This window comes from Dasypus novemcinctus, chromosome 5, assembly GCF_030445035.2.
Source record: "Dasypus novemcinctus isolate mDasNov1 chromosome 5, mDasNov1.1.hap2, whole genome shotgun sequence".
Classification (NCBI taxonomy): Eukaryota; Metazoa; Chordata; class Mammalia; order Cingulata; family Dasypodidae; genus Dasypus; species Dasypus novemcinctus.
The window spans coordinates 72817678-72838933 of record NC_080677.1 but is presented as its reverse complement, the minus strand read 5'-3'; positions in this window follow the sequence as shown (position 1 = coordinate 72838933).

Genomic DNA, 21256 nt, shown 5'->3' with positions numbered 1-21256 from the left:
TGTCCTTTCCGCAAATGGGAAAAGGCTCTTGTAAAGCCTTTTTCCCTGTAGAGTGGGCCTTTGTTATGGAGAAAACTCTAGTGTATTTCATTATGCTTACTTTTCCCCATCCCCTTGCCAAAAATAACAGAGGATCTTTTCTTGGATTTTCATCAGGAGAACCTGATTGGTTTCCCGAGGTAAAACCCATGAACATGTAGGGGACCCCTAGGAAAATATCTCCCAGGAATTTCTCACTCTCACTCTAGTCCCAATCTAGCCTCCAAAAAATATATCAACATTACCATTTAAGGGTTTCTATGTATTGTTTCATCAGTTTCTGCCCCAGGTAAGCAGATTTTGGCTGAAATCCTCTGGATTTGTCTCTTCAGACAGTAGTGTGATTGTTTGTCTTGCAATCTCAACTCTCTGAGGAGTTCAAGAAAAGTAATTAATTTTCAATTTGTGAAGCCTCTTTTTGTCACAAGGATGGGAGTGACAGCTTCCGAGTTCTTTATATGTCTGACCTTAAATTGAAAGTGCTAATGAGGTTTTTATTTCTCTCTAACATAGAAGATCCTGAAGAATATCAACAAACATGTATTAAATGTCTGCTATGTACAACATACTATTCTATATTCTGTGTAGTCTTGAACAAAACTGGATTTAATTCAGGTGTTACTTCCCTATAACTTTCATTAATTGACCTTGCTTGCCTGTCATGGCTTTAAATAAAGAAAAATCATGTATTGAACATAACTTAATAGCTATTTTTAAATGTGTGCCTCCATAGAGTTTGAGTACTGGGCATAATGGAGTGTGGGGTATCTCTTTTATTGTTCCAGGAGTAATTGGATTTAGGCTCATAATTTCTACATTTCACACACTGCCTATACCTATTTCCATTTCCTCTTTTACTTTTACTTGTGGTTCATCCCAAAACAAGATATATAACTATTTCCATTAGAAGATGAATTACATTAACAAGGATGAAGTAAAATTTCTGCCGAATTTTCACATATACTGAAATCTGTCATACCAGTATTTTAGGACAGCAGATAATTTTGCTTTTCAATGAATTGTTTACTCATCCATCCAGCAAGCATTTCTTAATAACAGCTTTAGGTCAAGTTATGTTTTTGTTATAGCAATGAATAAAATATATTTGTTGTTGTCAAGGACCTCAAATTCTATTAAGATGTACATACCAACAAATAAATATAATACATTATGGTAAATTCTTTGTTGGATCTGTATACAAAGAGAGCAAACATTTGCAAGAGTCACATATAACATTCGAATATTATATCTAAATCTAATTTAAACCACATTGTCCACTTATGTTAATATGAAAGTTCACGAATAAATGTATTTTCCAATGTTTTAAAAAATATTTTTTTTCACTTGATGCTTTCCAACTTTGCTTACATGTATCCTAAAACATAACCTCAGTGAGCACAGGCTAACATTATTTCTGAAAGTCATTGTCAGCCCTTGAGGGATAAAAAGAAGATAGGTAACTTTATTTAATTATGCTCATGGATGATATCCCACATTGTAATTCATTTGACTACGTGGATATTTCTAATGCTAGAGAAAGCCAATACTCCTGGGTTTATAATCACAGTTATTTTTTCCAGATGGAACAATGTGCATTATACTAATGTGTGTATAATATGTGCTTGCTGTATATAAACATGTTAGAAGGAATAAAAATTGGAAAATGAAGGTAAGAAAAAGAAGACATTCCCATGAGTCAATTCTAATGCCTTGATTCTGTGTTTTCAGATATTTTGTCTTGTCATCAATTATTAGTAATGAAAAGATAAAAGAGAACTCTGTAGCTAAGTAAAGTTCAATGTTTTGAAACTCAAAATACAAATGAAATTTATAATTATGTTTTATTAACTTATATTTTGAAAAAAATAGTATTTTCAGTAGCTTTACAAAGTGAAAAATAAGATGCACATAAATACTAATGTAGGTAGAACACTTGCAATTTAGTATCAAGAATATTATTTTAATGTTTTTCAAACAATATGAGAAAAAGTGTCATGGTTAGACTGGTTTCAAAAAAGAAAGTGTCAGAAATATAGAAAATACGTTGCTGGAGGAGTTGGGGGTAAAAATCATTGCATCAATGAAAACTTTAACAATAATTGTACAGGAGGGAGATAATGAAAATCAGGGGTATAGTTGTGATAATGGAAGTTAAGTGAGTGGAATATTGCACTTAGAATCACATAAGAGACAGAGTGAAATTAAAGATAATCCTAATAATTGTATGATGGTCTGAAGTTGTATGTACCTCAGAAAGACATGTTGTTGTATGCACCTCAGAAAGACATGTTATTAAACCTAATCCATTCCTGCAGGTGTAAACTCATTGTAAGTAAGACCTTTCTGTGGTCTACCACAATGAGGATGGGTCTTAATACTAAGACTGGAGTCTTTCATAAGTGGAATGAAATTCAGATATAGGGAGAGAAAACCACAGGTAGCAAGAAACTGACTATCAAAAGAACCTGGAAGAGGCCAGGAGATGCCATCATGTACCTGGTTGTATGTTTTAGTTTGCCAAAGGGCTGCTTATGTAAAGTACCTGAAATCAGTTGCCTTTTATAAAGAGAACTTATCTGGGGTGAAGGTCTACACTCCTGAGGCTGTAATATTATTATCCAAATTAAGGTGCCATCAAAGGTGCTTTCTTACCAAAGTCAGCTGCCATATGTTGAAACTGGATGACCCACTAATCCAGCTGAGGACAATTAGGCATGGGACTTATCTCTTTCCGGGGCTTCTATATTAGCCTTGGCAGTTCTGCTTTCTTTCCGAGTTCAGCTGTAAACTACCAGGCATATAGCAGGGCTTTTCTCCTCTTAAACTATTCCGTTGGCCCACACTCTTAGAGCTTCATGCTTAAGCAATTCTCTAATTCTCACTCTTACATAGCAGGATCAAACATGGTGGCTTCCTTTTCCTGTGTTTGTCTGTGTCTCTCTGTGTTTCCATTTATCAGACCTGGAAAGGGGCAGAGGCTCAACCTGAGTCACACCTCACTCTCATAGTCCAATCAAAAGCCCTAAACTAATCTCATCAAGTAATCTAATCAAAGGCCCCTCAACTGAATTTAACGCAATCAAAGGGTGGCAAACCCAGAGCAACAGATTAGTTTGAAAACACAATCTTTCTCTTTTTGGGATTCATAAAATAATCTCAAACTGCCATACCATGTGACAAGCTAAGAACCAAGGATCTCCAGCAGCCAACCCCAGAACATCACAGTTTTCAGAAAGAAAGCATTGGCTTAATGATACCTTGATTTTAACTGTTTCAAGCCTCAAATTGTGACTGCATAAATTCTAGTAGTTTAACTAAACTCATACCATGGTATTTGCTTAAGCAGCTAATGAAACTAAAACAAATAGCACTGGTTTTTGAGCATACATGTCAGGCATTGTGCCAAAGTATTTTCAAACATAATTATAATTAATGCTAACAAAAAACTGAACAATGAAATAAATATTATCATTCCTTTAATTTTTTTTGCTTTTTAAATTTTTGTAATGTGCAAATACATTAAAAAACCCAATGCAAAATTTCCCATTTTAACCAAATTTCATGTGTGAAATTCAGTGATTTAATAGATATGCATATTGATTATAAACATTAACTTACTTACTCAATTGAATAGCTTGTACAGTGTGAGGTGGCCTAACTCCATAGATACTTAAATAGTGATTGCTAATGTTATTATCGCACTATAGTCAAGCCTGGATGACAGTAACAACATTAATCTAGGCAAGATAAAGAAGGAATAGCATGTCTGGAGGAGTTGATAGTATACGCTTCATCCTTGTCACATTTGAGCTGGAGGAACATATAAGATCAATATTTAGTTGGAAACTTTTCATCATGGTTACAAATTCTATCTGTTCTCATAGAATGACTACTTCTATCATGCAAATTGCCTAATAGGATATATGTCATATAATGTGAAATTTGCTTTGGTTCATAAGTAAATTTTCCCAGCACATTAATGTTCCCCACAACAAAGGAAAGGCATATGAATACAATATGCACTAACATAGCTAAATAGAGTACGGTACATGATGCTCAGTCACTCCATATTCCTTTTGGCTATATTCTCTTTCTTAAAAGTGCTTATGGTATAGTTCTTTCCTATCTTTGCTTATTTCACCATGCCTTCATAATTCAGAAGACTCAACCCTTCCTTACACTAACATAAAATCACCTTTACCATTTTTAAGGCCAAAACATATATTACCTGTAATAGTCTTTATTTATGGGAAATTTTATATCTCTTTTCAACTGCTAGCTCTTTCTATTATAATTATTCTTGTTTTGTTAGAATTCTGGTACAAAGTAACATAGCTTCTTAGTGCTCCACTAAAACCATATTTTCCCCAGAAGCCAAGTAGTATGTATATTGTACTATAGTAGAAACCCCTGAATGAGTTTGATACATAAGAGAAACGTCAAGATTGATACATAAATTTGGGAGAAATTACTATATAATAGGAAATTGAAGTAATGAAAATAAATGAAATCACTCATGGAAAGAAATAGAAGAAAAATGACCTGATGATAGAACCCTAGAGAGGCTTTGCAGGAGGGATTGAAGTAAGGGAGAGAGAACTGGCTCTTCTTGCCTTCTCTGTTCCCTGTATTATTTATTCACTTATTCAATAAATATTTACTGTGCTAGACCCTCCAGGGAGAGGGGATTATGAAAATTATCTAGTTTATGCCTGTAAGCAATTTTAACTTTAAAAATAAAAATATATTACACAAAAAATGTATTTCATAAAGACTAACATTAAATATTGTTCTGAGTTTTTTATCATCCCTTGTGAAGCCCATTTCCCACTTAAAAGGGACCAGAAGGCTTGCTTTTGATTTCCTTTAAGAGTTGAATGAAAAGCACGTCTGGCTCCAAGTTGGCTTGAATTTTATTGGTTTCATGGGCTGAAACTGGTATACTTTTCTTGGCTGATTTAGTTTCCAGCCTGTATTTACCAGGTATAAACACCTTAAGGTGAGTCATTACTCAAATGTGAATTCGCCAAGAGACACAACAGGGCAGCAGGAACTAGTCAATTCTGTTTCACTCTTGGTTTTCTTTGGGGAAGAAACAAGTTATTACAGCAACTATGTATGAGTATTACACACATTGGCTTTGAGCTTGATATGGTTATATTATTTAGTAACAAGTATATCTGTTTGTATATTTTCTTTATCAAACACATATCAGTTCCGACCACTGTTTCCAACCATTATCAATGTGGTTCTGGCATAAGGAATTTCTGCACATAGATTTTTCAGGTTATGTGGCTTCTTTAATTTTTAACTAAAGATATTTGAGATTAGTAGTTGATAGATACACATTTACAAAGCTAATTGATTATAAATATAGGCCATTTGAAAGCTCTTAATTTCAATTTTGAATCTATAGTGTCAATTTGGTTACATTTTTTTCTATATTGTTATCCTCAAAAGTTCCTCTGTGTCAACATCCATTTATTATAAATCTGGTATGTTTGTTCACAGTGGTAGCATTTAAAATTATTTCTAGGAATCTTTACTAATAGCAAATGAAAAACAAACCAAACAAAAACAAAAACAATTGCTAATAATGTAAAGGAAATAACTTAGTCAACCTAAAAGAGCTTTATTTGATTTAACACAGAATAGAAAAAAAAATGAATTTAGTAGCCAAATGATAAGAAACTAACAATTATATATGAAAGAAAATTTACCTATTAGAAAGATTTACTTATTTGCTTTATCTTATAAATCATCAAAACTAAGACCTTAAATAGGATAAAAATTACAGCGATTATATACTATTCAAATAGTTCATATTATCCATGCCTCAAACACATTGAGAATATTATGCATTTGATGTATTATTAGTCACAAAGCTCAACTTTGTACAAATTCTCATTGACAATAATCTTTTTCAGTCCCATCACCATCAAGATGTTTATTAGAAACTTTTCATTTAATTTAAAATTAGTCTGCTTGGTGAATGATTTTGTGTACATTCAGATGTCAAGGAATAAAATCCATCTTTACTCTAGCCTTATTCAAATAGACAATTCTACAAGAAATAATCATATCAATATGGTTTTGTGAAATAGCATCTATATGACGTTTGCCCCTTAAAAAATTGTGTGAGAAAAATACTGAAATATTTCATAGATATAATTAAATGAGGTGTGTTTTCTTTATAATATGCAAAACCAGTATACAGAAAATAGCTGACTCATTTCATTTTTACTTAATAAAAACTAATGAGTGCTACCTTTAAATAAGAATCTGTAAAGAAAACCCATTTTCATGTTCTGTATCACAGTTAACTTCTTACAGGATTTTTAAAACTCAAGAACAAGTCAACTTGTTGAAACACTGAGGGCTCTATATTCTGAAATCAAAACAATCAAAGATTTTAAAAAGACCTACTAAAGAATGGAAAACATTTTCATTAGGGAGTAGAGAAGCTCTCACTGCTTATTATATCTTTTGCAGAAAAGAGCAAAGCAACTTTCTATGTGACTAATTTGACTAGGGAACCTAAAAACATTTTCAACAACAAATTAGTAAGGCAAAAATAAACTTGTAAATAAGATTTTATGTATTTATTATTACGTATAAAGACTGATTAATTTCAATATTTAATGGAGTGGGTTTGGAGTTGAATTGTATTAAAAAATGAAACAAATATGATTAATGTTACAGCATACATGCAAATAAAGTTACACAATTAGGGGGAGTGATATAAAATTTGAGCACTCATACCTTTCAATATGTATAATAACAATGGTCTTAACCAGCAAGTTATTAAATTAATTATTTGGATTTCAGGGATTAACAATATGCAAAAATGCATTAAAGTGCAGTTTTGTATGTTAAATAAAAAGGTATATTATATATTGCATAAGAGTTACCTCCTAAAAGCCATCTTGTTGCTCAAATGTGGCCTCTCTTTAAGCCAAACTCAGCATATAGATTCACTACTTTCCCCCATGGCATGGAACATGACTCTTGGCACAGAGGGATTATTACCAATACATCTGGAAAAAGACCTTGACCAAAAGGGGGAAATATTAAATACAAATGAGTTTTTATGGCTAAGAGATTTCAAAGTGAGTTGGGAGGTCATTCCAGAGGTTATGCTTATACACATTTGAGCAAGATCTCATTGATTGCCATAGTAAATACTTTCTCAAACAGTGGGGCTTATGAGGGCTCTAGAGACATCTAGACATTGTAGGCAGAGCAGACAATTTTAGTAATTCAGCACCCTGTCAGTGGGCCTTACTTTGTAATTTATTCTCCCCAATATAACAGAGTTAGATTCATTTATAATTTCCCTACATATGGCTCTTCTGTCCCTTTTATTTGAACGTATAGTTAGCACTTTACTCATTAAATATATGTCCCAGAGACTTAAGTCTTTGGTTTGTTCATCTGCCATCCCCGAATCAGCAGAATTGCAACACCTACTCTCCAGTTCATTGGACTCACCCAGGACAACTAACAAAATGGTGATGATGGACATCGCCTATCCAAAAAAAAAAAAAGAAAAAGCTGGACTCTGCACAACTGCAACCAAGACAGTTCCACTGACTTGCCCCATGGGTTCCAAGGTCTCTTTCAATCAGAAGTAGAGTGAGTATCACCAAACCCTAAAGAGTTGGGAATGAATGATGACTAAAGTTATTATTATTCTACGATAGATGTATTATTCTAGCAATGGAAAAGTTTGTATAATTGATATAAAGGCAATGGGTACGAAAGGTTCAGAGGGATGGAAAAGGGAAAAATAGGTGTAAAATGGGACATTTTTGGGACATTGGAATTGTCCTGCTTCATATTGCAATGACAGATACAAGCCAATGTACATTTTCTTCAAAACCTGTAATATTGTGTGGGGCAAAGTGTAAACTATAATGTTAACTATATTTTATGGTTAGTAGCAATGCTTCAATATGTGTAAAGCAAAGCAATTGTAATGAATGTAGCATACTAATGAAAGATGTTTATATGGGCAATCATGGGAAGGGGAAGGAGTAGGGTATATGGGAATCCCCTCTATGCTCCATGTAACATTTAAGTAGCCTAAACCTTCTTTAAAAATTAAAAAAAAAAAATTAAAATACATGGAGAATTGAGAAATAACATTCTTTTTAGGTATATATGCTGATAGCTTAAATATCTTGAATGGTACTAGTTAAAAGAAAATATTAGATTTATAACAAGGCAGGAATACATACTAGAGTTATTTAATGTTGGGCATAGACTGTCAAAACACTTTTCACATCACTCTTTAACCTGCTCATGTGGTGCGCACATGTGGAGAGCAAGTAATACTTTTAGATTCCATTCAAAGGGATATTTGTGTCTGATCCAATATTAAACATACCATGTAACTGAGTTCTTCTTTATAATGCCACAGTTTGACATACAGTAGCTCATTCACTACTGTTCACACAATATCTTTTGCAGTTATTTTTACTGTGATATTTCATTTTTGAGTTTGGTTTTAAAATTTTAAGTTAAAATGTTTACAGAAATATCAGTAAAAATTCTTCAGAATATTTTAAAACATTCAAATATTTCAATATTGTAAAAGATAAACTATTTTAACATACATATGTTAAAAATAACATGATTTAATTTCATTGTTTCTTACTGATAAGCATTATGTCAATTTTAATTAAGCATAAAATCATAATCAAGTATAAAATCATGAAAGACATTTTTTCACTATTTTTCTGTACAATGTTTTATTATCTGTTTCATTTCCTTACCAACTTACAGATTATTTTAAAATATAAATATTCAGACATAGAGAATCATTCTATACTCAAAATGTGTTTGTGGGTGCCATTTGTGAGTATGCTCTTGGTATAATAAGTAGAGGAGGATTATGAACTTTAAATTTTTATTAAGGGGAAACAGACTTGGCCCAGTGGTTAGGGTGTCCGTCTACCACATGGGAGGTCCGCGGTTCAAACCCTGGGTTTCCTTGACCCATGTGGAGCTGGCCCATGCGCAGTGCTGATGTGCGCAAGGAGTGCCATGCCCGGGAGGGCTGTCCCCCATATAGGGGAGCCCCATGTACACGGAGTGCTCCCCGTAAGGAGAGCTGCCCTGTGCAAAAGAAAGTGCAGCCTTCCCAGGAATGGCACCACACACACGGAGAACTGACACAAGATGACGCAACAAAAAGAAACACAGATTCCCGTGCTGCTGACAACAACAGAAGCGGACAAAGAAGATGCAGCAAATAGACACAGAGAACAGACAACCAGGGCAGGGAGGGGAGTGGGGATAAATAAATAAATAAATCTTTTAAAAAAAATTTTTATTAAGAATAATTTTGATATTTAGTGTTACTGTGTGATACTTCGTATTGTATCCAGGTGTTAATAAACAATTCTCAGTTTTGCAATCTTTTCCTTGTCAGTAATATTAAAGTACCAAGATGCTCATGGCATTTGATGTAGTAAATTAGCCATTCTCAGTAGGATGCCTCACATACTCAGGTGTGCTGGTTCCAAGTTCAGTTAATTCCTCATGGGGCCCTGTTCTCTGGAGACTTGTTTTCTGGGAGCTTGGAATTTCCCAAACCTTCAGTTTCTAGTTTCTTTGTGCCCAGGAATTCAGTTCTCAGCTTATCTCTTTCCTCTTGCTTTTTGCTATAAGGTACAAGGAGAAGCCACACCACAATTTTATTTAGTTTGGAAATCTCCTCAGCTAAATGTTCAAGATTATCACTCTCAAATTCTGCCTTCCATCTAACATCAGGAGTCAATTTTGCCAAGTTCTCTGTAACTTTAAAACAAGGATAACCTTTACTCCAGTTTTCAATAATACGTTCATCATTTCCCTCTAAAGCCTCATCAGAAGTACCTTAAGCATCCATATTTCTACCAACAGTTTCTTCAAAGCATTCTAGGCCTTTTCTATCAAGCATCTCACAATTTCTCCAAAATAGCCTCCTTACCCATTTGTAAAACTGTTCCAACAGTTTTGATATTTGCACAGCAGCACCCCACTCTCTGGTACCAATTTCTGTTTAGTTTGCTATAGGCTGCCAATGCAAAGTAACAGAAATGGCTTGGCTTTTTTCTTGGGAATTTTTTAGGATAAAATCTTACAGTTCTGAGGTTGTGAAAACGTCCATATCAAGGCATCTAAAGAGATACTGTCTCATCAAAGATCGGTTGTTGGTGATTTAGAAGTCTTGCCACATGGCAAGACAAAATGGTGGCTGGACTTTGCTTTCTCCTCCAGGCTCACTTACTCCCCAAGCTCAGCTGTGAGTCAGGCATATGGTCTGTCTCTCCCCAGGCCTTGTATATTCAGCTTCAGGTTTCTCCACTGATCCCAGCCTCCAGCTCTTTCAGGGTTTCTCTATCTTTCTGCAGCTGTAGGTGATCTTGGAATCCATTCTAATATGGTAGGGTAAAATGGCAGCTCTCCTTCTCTCTGTGTCTCTCCCTTTTATAAAGGGCATGAGTAAAAGGATTAAGACCTACCCTGGTCCTGCAATCTAATCAAAGGTCCTTAACTGAAGTGATCTCATCAAAAGTGATCTCATGAAAAGGTTCCTTAATTGAATCCAACCAAAAGGTCCCACATAAAATAGGTTTACATGCACAGGAATGGGTTAGCAAAAGAACAATATTTTCTGGGGTCCACAAAAGACTCAAACCAGCATAGGAGGTTTTTAAAACATATGGACAGATTTTTGTGGTTACCATGAACAGGCATTATATGTATTGAAAGATAGGATGGGCCAGATTTTTAACCTTCCAAAATGCTTGGCTCAATTCCTCATGACTTTGTAATTGTCATTGCAATATTTGGGTAGTAAGCAACTATTTATAATTATATGAACCTAGATCCTTTTATCGTTCCATTTAAACATAAAAAATAAGTTTGGCACCACTTGAACGCACACCAAAATTTCCAGAAATGTTAGCACCATGGTGAAATGAAAGAAAGTTTGTTTGTTTTGGTGGTGAACTTTTCCAGGATTTACCATTTCAAAAACCACATCCCTAGAGGCAATGCCACTTGTGATATTTTCCTTCTACACAACTAAATCATTTTGTATTGACAGTACCTGCATTTAGGATGATTAGAATTAAACATTCAAGGATGTGACTACTCTGTTTTGTCTTCCAGTCATTATCTCCAAACATTAACAGTTTGAGATATGGACTTTAGTTCAATTTTCCTTTTTATATTAGAATTAAGATGGTATTTTTCTGAATTTTGGATTTTAGCCATATGATCTATGAATTTCAAAGCAGGATAGTAAATTTTTGTTAGAAAAAGTGTTGTTTTTGATACACTAAATGTAAAATATTGGCTATAGCTAGTAGTGATGTTTTAATGATGCTCTTTCATTGTTTGTAACAAATGTTTCATAACAATGCAAGGTATTGGTAGTGGTATAATGTATAGGAGCCTTGTATGATCATGATTGGCTTGTAAATTCACAACTTTTCCTACACATTTATTGTTTATATATTTTAGTGTATGAAATACATCAATAAAATTTTATTTTTTAAAAATTCGATGTTGTTTTTGATGGGGTTGTGAATAACAGTGGAATATTATAATGTAGCTCACAGTTGAAGTCCTGGTGATTTTTTTTTTTTAATTGAAGTATAATATACTGTCTTAGGTTTTTAGGGCACTATGACAAATACTACACAAAGGTTGGTTTGAATAATGGGAATTTATTGTTTTACAAGTCGTGGAGACTAGAAGGCTTCCTCCTGAGGTTGGTAGCTTCCTCCTAGGCTTTCTAGCAATATTGTCATATGGCAATATTTTCTTGTTTCTTTTCCAGGTTCCAACTGACTTCTTGCTTCTGACTTATTTGCATGGCTTTCCCTCCCTCTGCCTTATAAAGGGCTCCAGTAATATAGATTAATACCCACCATCATTCAGCTGGTTCACACCTTAACAAGAATAATATTTTCAAGAGATCTTATTTACAATGGGCTCATACCCAGAAGAAAGTGGATTAAGACCAAGAACATATCTAAATTCAGTTACATAACTCAATCCAACACATACACATACAGTAATGTACACAAATTTTAACTATATAGCTTGATGTATTTTTACATAAGTATACATCTGTGTAATCAATGATTAGATCAGGAGTTCTTAACAAGGGGTCCTTGAGCTTGAATTGAAATTCAAACAAACATTCTTGTGGGGACATTTTGGTGCAGGTGTGATATATTTATTAAATAATATTATAGTGTGGACTTAGCAAGGGGTCCGTGGTTTTCTCCTGACTGGCAAAGGGGTCCAAGGAACAAAAAGTGGTTAAGAACTCCTGGGTTAGATTAAGGCATAGGATATTTCTAGCTCCCAGCGCTATTGATTAGTAGTGCTTGTTCTTGAACTATATAGAAATGGATTCATACAGTATATATATACTTACATGGCTTCTTTGACTCACCATATGTTGTGAGATTCATCCACATTTATTGCTGTTCGGTAACCCATTTTGTTAATATTTATTGTTTCATTCAACTATTAAAGGGTGTTTAAATTAGTTGTAGGTTTTGGCTATTGGAATAATAACTGATATGAACATTCTTATACATGGACTTTTGGAGGCACATGTACTCTTTTATATTGGAACAAACCTAGGAGTGCAATTTCTGGGTCATAGGGTATGCACATGTTTGGGTTTAGTAGTATATCCAAACAGTTTTCCAAAGCAGCTGTAACACTTTTTATTATCACCAGCAATGTATGAGCATTCCAGATGTTCCACATCTTCTATAGTCATTCCTTTAAGTTTTATCCATCCTGTTTGTTATATAATAGTACTTTAAAACAATGCTTAATTTTTTAATTATTTTTTTTATTTTTAAAGCACTTTAGATTGCATAAATGTTACATAAAAAATATAAAGGATTCCCATATGCCCACTCCCTTTTCCTCCCACACTTTCCTACATTAACAAAATCCTTTATTAACAATGTTTAATTTTCACTTTCTGATGGTTGAAAAAAGGTGAGCATATGTTCATATATTGGTTGGAAATTTGGATTTCATTTTTTATAAAGTTTGTTTTTGAGGATTTTGCCCATTTTAAAAAATTAGTCACTTGTCCTTGTATTAGTAGTTTGTAAGTGTCCTTTCATTTTCTTTTTGTATATGTACCCTTTTCTCTTATACACCACACACATAAACATTATATATGTAATACATATATATGTAAATATTCTCTCCCAGTCATAGGTTTACCTTTTCATTTTCTTCATGGTGTCTTCTGATGACCAGAAGTTTTTAATTTTAACCAGGTGGACTTTATCAATCATTTATTTTATGGTTAGTTCTCTTTGGCCTGTTTAAGAATTGATTGTCTACCGCACAATCATGAAGATAACCTTCTGTATTTTCTTCATTAATTCTTATTGCTTTAGATTTCATTCTAAGGAAAAATAGCATTGATCCAGAATGCTATTGCCAGATCTTCTGAGGGTATATGTGTTGTGTGGGTATCTGATTTTGTACAATCTCACTGGACAAGTGTTTATTGGATATTCTCTTGTACAAAATGTAGGAGAAATTTAAAATTTATTCAGACTTTCCTATTCTCAAGGAAATATGGCATAAAATGAATGTAGAAGTGAGAATAAAAAAATATAATGCAAGACAAAATAAAATTACTTCTGAATTCAATTTCCTTTTGGAATATAGAAGGAGAAATAATAAATGTTGATTCTAATACCAGTGAAAGCTTAAAAGAGGTGATGCTATTTGGACTGGAAATAGGAAGATGATACATAACAAAAAAAGGCTTAAGAATAATTAAGTATACTGAAAGCCAGGGTGTGGTTGGAGTACTTTGGAAATTGTAGAGTATAGGAGGATATAGAGGAATTAAGATAAAAAATGATTTGAAAAACCCACAAAGACCATGTAAAAATCTTTGGCATTTATTCTTTCTGGTTGTAATGGAAGTTTTCCATGTTAGAGAATGAAATGATTTAACCTATATTTTAAAAAATGTAACACAAAGAATAAGAATGGAGGTATAAAAATTGGAGTCACCTTCTGTGGCAGTTTGAAATTACATATAAATCCTTGTGTTTTGTCAGCCAAAGGGGTGCTGTTGCAAAAATACCAGAAACCTGTTGGCTTTTATAAATGGTATTTATTGGGGTAGAAGCTTACAGTTACCAAGCCATAATGCATAAGTTATTTCCCTCATCAAAATCTGTTGCCATGAGTTGGAGCAAGATAGCTGCCAACATCTGCCAAGATTTCAGGCTTCCTGGATTCCTCTCTTCCCAGAGCTTGTTTGTCTCTTGGCTCAGCTGCCATGCTCTCTCCACAAGGCCAGCTATAGATTATCAAGTGACCAGCTCTGTCTCTCTCCCAGGGGCTTGATTCTCTCTGGGCTCAGCTGCTCTGCTCCTCTTGTGCTTACTTCCTTGGCTCCAGCTCAAAAACTCCCAACTCTTGTCCTTTGCAATGTATTTTTTCTAGGGGTCCCCGCCTACCAAGGGGGCAGGGATGCAGTGTTTTACTGACATGGCCCAGTCAAAGTCTTAATCATTATTTGAAAAGTGAAACCTCTGAATCCAATATAATCTAATATGCCTGGAGGGACAGATCAGTTTACAAACATAATACAATATCTCTTTTGGAATTCATAAACAATATCAAACTGCTACACCCTGAAAAAGAGATTATGTTGGTAAACTAATCTATTCCTCTGGGTGTGAGACCCTTTGATTGTATTAGATTCAGCTGAGTTGTCTTTGATTAAATTATATTAAGATTAGTGCTTTGATTCGGCCATATCAGACAGGCATGACTCTGGTTGAATCCCCAGCCCCTTGGTGGGCTGATATAAATGGACACTCACTCAAGAAGACACATGGGAAGAGAGAGAGTTCCATAGATGCCAGAGGATAGTAGGCTCAAACAGCTAAAGTCCAGGGATTGCTGATCCATTTGCTTGATAATTTGCAGCTGAGCAACTGATAAGGACTGGAAAAAAAATGAGTGCTATGCCAGACTGATAGAGGAAGATCTGAGAGATGAGCCCTATTCTAGTCTACAGCTGAGATCAGAAGAAGCTGGGTCCATGGAGTCTTAAGAGGAAGAAGGCCTGAGACCAGGCAGAGATTGCCTGCCATCTTGCTTCAATATGTGGCAAGATTGGTGAGAAAGCAACCTTGAGTTGGACTCTTTAGGGCCTTCTAAGTGTAAGCTCCTACCCCAAATAAATACCTTTTATAAAAGACAGCAGATTTCTGTTACTTAGCACCAGCACCCCTTTGGTTAACTAATACACCTATGTCATAAGCGTGTTTAGTTATCTGAATGATGACAGAAGCAATGGGAATGGAAAGCAGAGACAGAAGACTCTGATTCATCCCCAAGTATTGACTAAGTGAAAGTTGCACTTTCTTGACTTTGGAAAGTAACTAGATATTAATATGTGATTTGCAATAAGAAAAATATTTAGTTGGGGAGTGTTTACCAAAGAGGAAGTATATGTTTTAAATTAAAGAAGTTAAAAAGACAGTTTGCTCTGACAAAGTAAAGCAAAACAAAGAAAAGTATTTTAATGTAAATCAGAAACAAACTCAAGTTTATTGAGTTGAAAAGCCAAGGTTATTGCTGTAGGTAATAATAACTTCCATTTATTCACAAAGAGCTTGCTTTTTGCTTGGCATAAATCATCTCTTTCAGTCCTCTCGAAATAACTGTATGAGACAGAGATTACTATTAACATCTGATGGATAAAAAAAAAAAGGGTCTTACAGAAGTCATTTATGGAAATTACCTAGTTAATAAGTGAAAGTATCAGGATTCAATACCATTTCTCTCAGATTCTAAATTCCATGCCCTTTCTACTATTTACTTTGTATTCTCAAAGTGACTTTGGCAATTGCTAAATGAATGTTCAATTTAATTGATATTTCAATATGTCAATGAAAGTGGAAGAAATGAATGGTAGCATAAATAACCACCATAACCCAGTCACCCCATTCCCTCTAGTTAGGATTTCAGATTTGTGAGAAGACAACAGAGTCCTTCCATTTTCCACAACTCTGGCCACTTGAACACCTTGGCAGGTTCTGCACCATCATTGTCCTCTCTGCTGTGTTATTTCAATACTTCAGGTGACAGAGAATGAAATCTACCATGCATTGAGTCCAACCCTGAGCTTCGACATCACTTCTAGAAATTGAGCTTTGAGATTGATTTTCCTGTGATGCAGTGCTGCTCTGCTAAGAAAGAGGCAGAAACTCTAAATGCTATGCAAAGGCAGCTTTATTCAATCAAATGAGTTTCAGGTTATATCAAATGATTATATAACAATTGCACAATTACAAAAGTAAGTAATCAATTAAAGGCATAGGAAACAATGAACACATATACAACCACTCACCAAATCAGGGGAAAACTCAACATCTGATCTCTCACATGGCTGGGGAATTCCTTCGCAACAAATCTGTGTCCTGATTGGAAAAACGGTCCTAGGCAGAGCATCCCCTTCTGGGTGAGGCTCTGACTGGCAGCTTGGTAACCATCATTTTTAAGGGGTTCCAAATCTCAGAATTCCAATGAGTCTTACAACTCATGAGGAATGACCCCATTGAAAGTAACGGAGGAGGCGATGGCCAGCTCTCCAGAGGAGAGACGTGGGGTCTTTGTTCTATTCTATTCATGGTACACTGAACAGGAACACAAGGTATTCAGCTTTTAGTTTTACAGAGGATAAAAGCAGGACATGCATATGCCTCATCTGGTAATTTGTTTCTTTGAAACATTTGTTTTTTGGTTACTAGGTGAGGGAGTTGCCTGCATAGCAGCAATACAACATTCCAGAGGACAAAGGACAAGTTAATCATTCACAGTTCTAGGCTAAAAAGGCAGACGCTATTGATTAGAAAGCTTAGGAATTCACAATTCTTAATAATTTTCTTATAGTATATCAAGTACCTTCCTGTACTATGTGGGTATTGGTCTCCTTTGCCCCGTATATCAAATCTTTACTTCCTGCCTTAGTAACTGACCCTTAACCATAGTTCCTCCAAAATTGGAGCCTTGACTTATTTTCCCCAGATCTTTAAGAAACTGAAATTCCAGTTTTGTCTCCTGTTCTTCATGATGGATATTGACTACTTTCTGTGTTGTCACATATGACCTGGTCTTGGACTTTCTATTGCTTGTCACCATCTACCTGCAAATACCCAAGTATCTACTTGACTAGAACACTTTATATCATGAGTCCAACTTTTCCATTTGCTCATTTTTATGTCCCTTCCATCTTATTTGAAGGCATATATGTTCTGTATATATTTTTTAGTTTTACATTTTGCCACGTAAAATATTAGGCATGTATTTTATTCAAAACTATTTATTCTTTTAATTTGTATAATTTTACCTCATTTTAGAAAACTTGACAGCTATAATCCCAATTTCCCACTCAAATCTTAAGTAGGTTAAATTTAATTACCTCTTCTACTTGATATAGGATTGAAATGCCATTTTGCCAACAAAGCACAAAATAAGTACTATCTGAGAGTAAATTCACTTAATTTATGCAATGAACCATTACAAAAAGAAAAGTCAAATGCTAATTGTTTCACTGTATTATTGGAAAAATTAGTTTGTACCTCATGGTGTCTTTTGAAAGTTACATGGAATAAAACTGTAACTGATGAATATTAAGGTATTCAATAAATGTCACCTCTTTAATTATTATGATTAAAATGTGGATAACAAGACTTGAACACATTGAAGATATTCAGTGAAAACTTGTTAACCATTTTAATAATAAAATAAACTTCAGTTTATGCTTTTTATTGAATACTGAAATCACTACTAAAAATAAGTCTTAATAAATGAAAGTAATTCTGACTCATTTTTTGTATTGGAATTGTATATATGCCAAAAGATGTATGAGGAAAATTTCAAGCCAGAGAGATTAAATAGAAATGGTATTGCATATTTATGATATCTATTATGTGAAATCCTTTCTCTAGACTTTAAAGAAAGTTTATTTTCTTGTCATCTAATAGTATTCCAATATTAAACCATAAAGCATTATTATGATGAATGGTTATGTTTCAACCATGGTTTATAGTACATAAACTGAAGTGATAGCAAACCTTTGACTTCTATCTTGTATACTACAAATTTAATGTTCTTTTTACTTTATTTTCAATTTTACAAGACTATGGCTTTTTGTAATTCTTCACCTAGATAATTTAAATAAATTATAATAAAAATATTTGATTTTGCTCTGTAAAAAATGTTTTTCAATAGTCAAAAGTAGTGAAAACGTATATAAAGGTCACATAAAAATTCAGTAAAGCAGCTAATGCACTTTTATTTTTTATTTAATTACAATATCAGAAATAATTGGAAGACAATATCTTAAATTTTCTCCTCAAAGGATTTGGTCAGACCTCAAAGTTTTTATTTTTAAAACATTTTTTTCTTCTTTACTTAGGTAGTCTAAAACTTGAAATGGATCTACAATAATAATGAGAGCATCTGGAAGACATTTGTGCCAACAGACAAGCCACAAGTCAATGGAATGCAACATGTGGATAAAATATTATAAGTTTAGCTCTGTGGTTAGCTCTTTAAGTGCTCTTTGGCTGTTGATGGCTTTCTTTTGATACACATTAGAATGCTAATGCTTATACTTTATTTTGTTTTCAAAATATTAGCAAGTTTTGAAATCTATCATCTAATGTTATTACTTTGTCTAGTTCTTTAGCTACACTGTATTATATGTGATGATGGGAGTTGTTTCATTTACTTTATATTTTATCTTTGTGAATTAAAATGCTTGACTATCTATAGATTACATGGTATTAGGTTAAAGAGTTGTGGGTAAATATTTGAGGAAATGTATTTATTATAGGCTATGAAAGTTAAATTCTGAGTATCAGAGTAAATTCAAAGCATCAGACCACAAGGAAATGATAGATATCCTGTCCTACTCTGCCTTTTGATTATTTGAGACATTCTCAGACTGCTCCAGAAGGCAGTGGGAAGGAAAAGAAAAGGATGGGATGTAATATTAGGAAAACCAAATTTCTTCTATAACTTTGAAAATCCTAATCTTTAGTGTTTTATTTCATTTGCTTTTGAGTTTTTAAAGTGCCATCAGAGTCCTCTTATATCTCTTTTTAACTTTTCTTTTCTCCCCTCTCTGTGTATAAGAGTGCTTAAGCATATGTACACTTTATGTATGTTTGTCTAACTAGACTCTGTACATAAAAAACATTGAAAAAGACTATAGAATAACCAGAACCTAAATAATTGCAAGGGTAGTTCTATAGTTCTGAAAGGAAAATAAAATCCTTGTTTTAACTGTGCCCTCCTCAATAAGACAATCAATTCTAAGCAGCTGTATAATTTTTCATTTTTCTTTGCCTACCTCAGTGTATTGGTCTGTCAAAGGGGTGCCAATGCAAAGTACCAGAACTCTGTTGGCTTTTATAAAGGATATTTATTTGGGGTAAAAGCTTACAGTTACAAGGCACTAAAGATTTCAACTCATGGTTGCCTTCTCATCAAGGTTATGTGCCACATGTTGAAACATGATGGTTGCTGATCTTGGTGAGGGTTCAGCCTTCCCCTCTGGGCTTCCTCTGTCTTAGCTGCAGGCTGGCATAGGGCTTGTCTCTCAGGGCTTCCTGTCTCTCCCAGCATAGGGCTCGTTTCTTTCTAGCCTTCTATATCAGTCTTGGCTTTCTTCCCAAAGTCAGCTGCAAACTCTCAGGCAAATGGGTTGTCTCTCTCTGGGGTTCCAGGACAAACACGTCAGAACTCTCTCTTCCCATGTGACTTCTTGAATGAATGTCTATTTATATCGGACCACCAAGGGGGCAGGAACTCAAACCAAATCACACCTTACTGACTTGGTCAAATCAAAGGACATCAAGGACATCTCAGCTGAATCTAATGCAATCACAGGGTATCACACCCAGAGGAATAGTTTACAAACTTTCTTTTTTTGGTATTCACAAAAATAAACTCAAACAGTCACAGTCAAGCATGATTTTTCTCTTCTCTTCCATCCATTACCTCTTTCTCCTTTAACAACATCAAACAACAGCAAATTAGTCATCATGTCAATCTTGGAGCCCTTATTTCCTCTAGCCTTAGTGTTCTATCAGTAGGAGCTAAGCTATTCCAGAAAAGGCCTTCTAGATAACCCTCTATCTTAAGGATATCATGAAGGCCAAGAATAGCTAGACTTTTTCTTTTTAGCAGTGTTCATTTCTAAAGTTCTGAGCAATATTCTTAACCCTGTAGTAGACCATGATATCTTCTCATTTTGGACCCCCCAGCATAAAACTCCATTCTTAGTTCACAGACTATTATCAATTCTCTGGTATTTACCCCAGGCTGGTCAGGAAGGGTAATGAGTCAAGAGCATGATGGTAATCTTATTGCAAATTTTCTCTCACTTGACATCCATGAGCTTGCAAATATGAATAGATTGATCTTTTGACTGATCTGGTGACTGATGAAACCAATTTGTTCTTTTTCCTCTGTCTATGTTTTATACGGGCTTTCAACAATGTTCCTTTTTTTTATCCCTAAGGGAATGAAAATTGTCTTGTTGAGATTATTTTTAAAAGTATAACCATTCAAAAGCCATAGACAATATTACTGTAGAGAATATATAAAAAGTACTTTTCATCAAAATTAGGTAAAATCAGGGCCCACTGCATTTTGCCAATAGTTTCATTTTTTCATTATTTTTTGTTAAAAGTGTTAATTATCTATACTTTTCAATTTTTCTGAAAATTGGACAGGGCTACCTTCAAAAAGGCTGACATCTAGAAGTAATAAAATGATCAACTTACTAATATATGTAGAGCAAGCAAATAGTAGTTTCAAAAGTAATATAAGAATAAGGCCCATTGCATTTTGACTATGTTTTATATTTTAATTACTAACTGTTCAAAACATTAATTTTCTAATTCTTGTAAATCTGACTACAAAGCAATTAATGTTAAGCTACACTTAACTGAATGAATGCTCTAAAAATCATAAATTAGTAGGTTGCCTAAATTATTTTCTACATTTCAGATTTCAGACATTTTTTTGTTGTATGATTTGAAAAACATTTTTGAGGGATTTTGATTTTAAAAATTGATCACAATTTCATTTTGCTCATAAGGGTCATATTTATATTAAATTTCATACTTAT